This window comes from Piliocolobus tephrosceles, chromosome 3 (genome assembly GCF_002776525.5).
Source record: "Piliocolobus tephrosceles isolate RC106 chromosome 3, ASM277652v3, whole genome shotgun sequence".
NCBI classification, from domain to species: domain Eukaryota; kingdom Metazoa; phylum Chordata; class Mammalia; order Primates; family Cercopithecidae; genus Piliocolobus; species Piliocolobus tephrosceles.
The window spans coordinates 146671396-146677395 of NC_045436.1; the positions used below are offsets into that span (position 1 = coordinate 146671396).

General features: G+C 41.6%; 1 protein-coding gene across 8 annotated transcripts in view; it reads left to right on the plus strand.

Annotated features, from left to right (window-relative positions):
* Positions 1-6000, plus strand: part of SMIM14 (small integral membrane protein 14) — a 75497-nt gene that overhangs the window by 10576 nt on the left and 58921 nt on the right. The window contains exon 1 of one of the 8 annotated variants that reach the window (XM_023224541.2): positions 1372-1505. The exons of 3 other annotated variants lie outside the window; for them this stretch is intronic. The gene's annotated coding sequence lies outside the window, so the exon portion shown is untranslated. Of the gene's footprint in view, positions 1-1371; positions 1506-1529; positions 1815-6000 lie in introns of those variants that run through there. 4 more of the 8 variants (XM_023224542.3, XM_023224548.1, XM_023224547.3 and 1 more) reach the window with 4 other exon arrangements.

The window sequence follows — 6000 nt, forward strand, 5'->3', positions numbered from 1 at the left end:
GTAGAGACGTGGTTTCACCATGTTGGCCAGGCTGGTCTTGATTTCCTGACCTTGTGATCTGCCCGTCTTAGCCTCCTAAAGTGCTGGGATTACAGGCGTGAACCACGGCACTCGGCCATACTTTCCTGAGTTTACAATGTTAAAATTTAGAATATGACTAGTAAATATTCTTGGGTATAATTTTTTTTTTTTTTTTTTTTTTTTGTGATAGAGTCTCACTCTGTTGCCCAGGCTGGAGTGCAATGGCGTGGTGTTGGCTCACTTCATCCTTTGCCTCCCGGGTTCAAGCAGTTTTCCTGCCTCAGCCCCCTGAGTAGCTGGGAGTACAGGTGCGCGCCACCACACCCGGCTAATTTTTGTATTTTTAGTTGAGACAGCATTTTACCACATTGGCCATGCTGGTCTTAAAACTCCTGACCTTGTGATCCACCCGCCTCAGCCCCCCAAACTGCTGGGATTACAGGCGTGAGCCCCCACGCCTGGCTTTGTTTTTAGGATTTAAAAATTTTCTCTCCGTGACACAGGAGGTCCTGATGACATGTGCCCTCTTGGGTGGAAATTTTAGAAAATGTTTTCAAATTATGAAACTTACGGTTCTAATATTGAATACAAACAAAGGTGATTTAATTGAAAAGCTTTCCTTTGTTTGACTATTTATGATCAGTTTTACCCCTAGACCTTGACCAGGCAGACAGAATTCTTAGGATTGTATAAGAGTAAACTGCAGCCAGGAAAGGATAGGAAATTAGTAGGTGAGAGACCAAGATTAAGAATAGAAGACTTCTTTCTTCTCTTTCCCTTTTATGCAGATGAGTGATAGCTTTGGCCCCAGCGAAACACACACACTCCAGAGCACTATACAGAGAACTTTGGCTAAGGGTTGAAGATACTTTGGTCTTCAACTGACCCCAAGTTTTAAAACTTTTTCAGTTTATTAAGTACTGTTACAAATTCTTACTTGATCTTTGCACAACTGTTTAAAATGAATAGTTTCAATTATCACTCCTGTTTTATGGATAAACTGAAGTCACAATGAGGCTAAGTGGTTTATCTATTAATATTTCTCAGTACTGCCTTAAGTTTTTTGTCTAAGGATGTTCTTTCTGCTATCCCATGACGTTTTGGCAAGTGTAGTCTAAAGTGATTCTAGAATAGGAGTCAGATATAGGTAAAGAAAAAAGGGTCACCAAGGAAAGAGAAGGTAATGTTTAAGACAGTCCTTTGGTCTGAATGCTTGTGTTCCCCACAATTCATATTTGAAATCCTAACTCCCAGTGTGATAGCATTAGGAGGAGGTGGGCCTTTGGGTAGTGATTAAGTCATGAGGGTGGAGCCCTCATGATGAGGAGTAGTGCCCTTATAAAAGAGGGCTCAGAGAGCTGCTTGCCCTCTTCCACCATAGTAAGACACAGTGAGAAAGCACCATCTACCAACCAGAGAGTGAGTCCTCAGCAGACTCTGAATCTACCAGTGCCTTGATCTTGGACTTCTTAGCCTCTAGAACCGTGAGAAGTGAATTTCTGTTGTTTGTAACCTACCCAGTCTGTGTTATTTTGTTTAAGCAGCCCAATAGACTAAGGCACCTGAGAAAATAGGGTCACATTTAATGAGAATTTCTAGAAAAATGGTGGCACCCTGGAGGGTGAATCTTTAACAGAATCATGTGTTGTGGAGAAATGGAAACATTAAGGAAATGAGGAAATTCTCTCTGACCTTGAAGAGTTAAGCATAGTAGCGATGGAATAGAGGGTTAAGAGGAAGAGTGTTCTCCTTTTCTTGAGTTTTGAGCATTCTCTGGAGTAGTGATCACAAAGGTAATTTGTAACTTTTATTTAGTTGTTAATTATATATTGGTAGGCAATTATTATTTAAATTAACAGTTAACTTGATTGCAAGCTCTTGATGGTAAAATCTACCTTTGTTTCTTCTGTATCCTCCTCTGAACTCTCTTGCTGCTTACTTAGTCCCCTGAGAACTTGTTAGATACATCCTTTTCAAGAAAGGAGAAGTGAGAGAAGACAGAGCGTTTGAATCCCACCTCCTGTGTTGTGTGACTTTGGGCAAATTACTGAAGCTTTCAGAGCCTCCGTTCTTTCCTCTTTAATTGAGTGGGTGAGAACTGCTGTATCTCCAAAGTTGTCATAGTGCCACTTTTGAAGTTGTGATTTGTTGAATATAAATAAATGAAGACTTAGTATACTGTAATCCAGTGGTCCCCAACCTGTTTTGCACCAGGGACCATTTTCATAGAAGACAGTTTTTTCACAGACAGTGGGCCAGGGCGGGGGTGGGGGGAGGGGGGAGAATGGTTTTGGGATGAATCTGTTCTATCTCAGATCATCAGACATTAGATTCTCATAAGGAGTGTGCAGCCTAGATCCTTCGCATGTAGTCGCTCCAGTGAAAATCTAACGCCACTGCTGATCTGATAGGAGGCAGAGCTCAGGTGGTAATGCTCACTGGCCCGCACCTCACCTCCTTCTGCTGTGCTGCCAGGTTCCTAACAGGCCACAGACAAGTACCAGTCCATGGCCTGGGGATTGGGGCCCCCTGTACTAATCTATACCTGACCTATACAGTGATATCTTGCACAGGCCTCTGGCCATGCTGACCTAGTTTATTCTATATATTCCTGTTGTACTCTGTGAAAAATAAACTTCTGTTGTCCCTTCTTGCCTGCTCTAGTTTCTTTCTTTTGAATAGTATGCCTTCTGAAAAGGGTGTCTTTAAGCTTTTGCTTTCTTGTAAAAATATTTTATAATAATTTCAGGGATGGGCTGGGTGCAGTGGCTCATGCCTGCCATCCCAGCACTTTGGGAGGCTGATCACCTGAGGTCAGGAGTTTGAGACCAGCCTGGCCAACATGGTGAAACTCTGTCTCTACTAAAAATACACAAATTAGGCAGGTGTGGTGGTGCATACCTGTAGTGCCAACTACTTGAGAGACTGAGGCAGAGAATCACTCAAACCCGGGAGGTAGACGTTGCAGTGAGTAGAGATTGTGCCACTGCACTCCAGCCTGGGCAACAGAGCAAGACTCCGTCTCAAAAAATAAAAATAAAAATTTGTAATGATGAGTTTCAGGGAATTTTAATCCTGAGTGAGTTCTGATCACAGAGAATTGTGATATTAAGGGCATATAATGGGGTTTATTTCATCATTTAAATTTTGTATGTCTTTGACTTCTCCCAAGTATAGCTTTAGAATAATTTTTAGCCCAACAGTAATTGAACAACTTGAACTTGAGTCTGCATCCTTTTTTTTTTTGAGACAGAATCTCGCCCTGTTGCCCAGGCTGGAGTGCAATGGCGTGATCTCAGCTCACTGCAACCTCCGCCTCTCAGGTTCAAGCGATTCTCCTGTCTCAGCCTCCCGAGTAGCTGGGATTACAGGCACGCGCCACTATGCCAGTCTTTTTTTGCCCGCCTCGGCCTTCCAAAGTGTTGGGATTATAGGCGTGAGCCACCATGCCCAGCCGAGTCCGCATCCTTTTCTTGCCTACTTGCCATCAGAGATGCAAATGTAGTTTAAGAGAAAAGTATTTTGTTGCTAAGAACTAATAGGAAGTTTTTTTTTTTTTTTTTTTTTTTGAGATGGAGTGTTGCTGTGTTGCCCAGGCTGGAGTACAATTGCAATGGTGTGATTTCAGCTCACTACAACCTCCGCCTGGGTTCAAGTGATTCTTCTACTTCAGCCTCCCGAATAGCTGGGATTACAAGGGCGCGCCACCATGCCCAGCTAATTTTTGTGTTTTTAGTAGAGACGGGATTTCACCGTATTGGCCAGACTCGTCTTGAACTCCTTACTTCAGGTGATCCGCCTCCCTTGGCCTCCCAAAGTGCTGGAATGACAGGCATGAGCCACTGCGCCTGGACGAACTAATATGAAGTTAATTGGTAGTTATCTAATTTCGGTACTGCCCTAAAGTTGTCTTTGTAAGGGTGAAACAAACATAACTAGCATGATTGGTCATATCTGGCAGATGGTGAATGAGTCCTGGTCAGGAATTTACAGTGTGACTTCCTGTATAAGATCTGTCATATACTAGATGTGTGATCTTGGTGAAATTACTACCTTAGCTGGGGCTATGTTCCTCATTTTAAAAACAGAAAATTTTCCTGCTTTGATTTTTATCAGAAGGGCTCTTGTTAAGATGTGAAAGTAGTAAAGCTACATTAGAACATAAACTAGGGGCGGCAATATTTGAGAGCCATTTGTGTTAAAAGAATAATCAGCTTTGAATATTTTGTAAAAAGTATTGTGTATGTTTGAACACCTCATTGTACTGAGACTTTGAGTAATCTGATAAAAGTCATCCCAACTACTTATTGATGCTTTTTAAGATAAAAATGCATAGAATGCTTCCTCTGGCCTCCCATTCCATTGACCAGTATCTCTATTTTCTGTTACATAAAAACTAATTGCATACATATTATTTTTTTAAACCCTTTTTTTCTTTTTTACTGAGCAGGCAATGGTTATGAATAATTGCATACCTTCTAAATTGTTACTATACAGTTTCTTCTTCTTTTTTCTCTCTTTTAGCACATCAGATTGCATTGCATTTATTACATTTTCTTCTTGCTAAGGGTTTTTATTTTTATTTTTTCATTTTTTCAGATGGAGTCTTGCTCTGTCACCCAGGCTGGAGTACAGTGGCGCAATCTCTGCTCGTTGCAACCTCTGCCTCCTGGGTTCAAGTGATTCTCCTGCCTCAGCCTCCCAAGTAGCAGAGACTACAGGCGTGTGCCACCATGCCCAGCTAAATTTTTTTTGTATTTTTAGTAGAGATGGAGTTTCACCATGTTCGCCAGGCTGGTCTTGAACTCTTGGCCTCAGGTAATCCGCCCTTCTCAGCCTCCCAAAGTGCTGGGATTACAGGTGTGAGCCACTGTACCCGGCCTATTTTTAACATGGAAAGACTTGTGATATTGTTCTTCATCACTGTGAAGATTTGGCTGGCTATGTGAAAAGTAACTTTATCATAAATCACGTTCTTTAAAATCACAATAAAGAGAGTTTTCATATTCTGGCCTTGAATTAGCCAGTGTTGTCCCTGCCTTCTCAGGAAGAGCTCTGCTTGCATGGAGTGGGGGAGAAGAGGAGGAGATAATTGTTTTTCTATAAAAATGTGTCTTTAAAAAAACTTTTATGTATTAATAATTTGAAATTTTTAGCACAAAAAGGTAGAATGGTGTAATGAATCTCTGTGGACCCATCACTTGCCTTCAACAGTTAAACTCATGGTGGTTTTGTTTCATCCATACCTCTCCCCGCTTGGCAGGTTTATTTTAAACTAGACACCAGATATTGTATCACTTTAACTGAAAATACTTAGTGAGATCCCTAAGAGATAAGGACTCTTTTTGGATGTGATCATTGACATTGTACTTATGTAACAATGTCATTTCAACAGTGTTCAAAGTTCCTGATAGTTCATAAATGTCCTTTTACTAGGTTGGTTTGAATCAGGATTGGTATCTCTTAATTTTGTTTTAATCTGTAACCATTCCCCTGCCATCTCTTAAGATTTATTTATTTAGGCCGGGCGCAGTGGCTCAAGCCTGTAATCCCAGCACTTTGGGAGGCTGAGACGGGCGGATCACGAGGTCAGGAGATCAAGACCATCCTGGCTAACACGGTGAAACCCTGTCTCTACTAAAAAAATACAAAAAACTAGCTGGGCATGGTGGCGGGCGCCTGTAGTCCCAGCTACTTGGGAGGCTGAGGCAGGAGAATGGCGTAAACCTGGGAGGCGGAGCTTGCAGTGAGCTGAGATTCGGCCACTGCACTCCAGCCTGGGCGACAGAGCGAGACTCCCTCTCAAAAAAAAAAAAAAGATTTATTTATTTTTTGCCATTTATTTGCTGAGGAAACTGAGTGACATTCCCTGGATTTAGCTGCTGCATCCAAAAATTTTTTTTCCTGACTATAAAAGTTAATATGTAACCATTATATGATATTTGAAAATTGTACAAAGTGAAAAGTAAAATCCTGTCA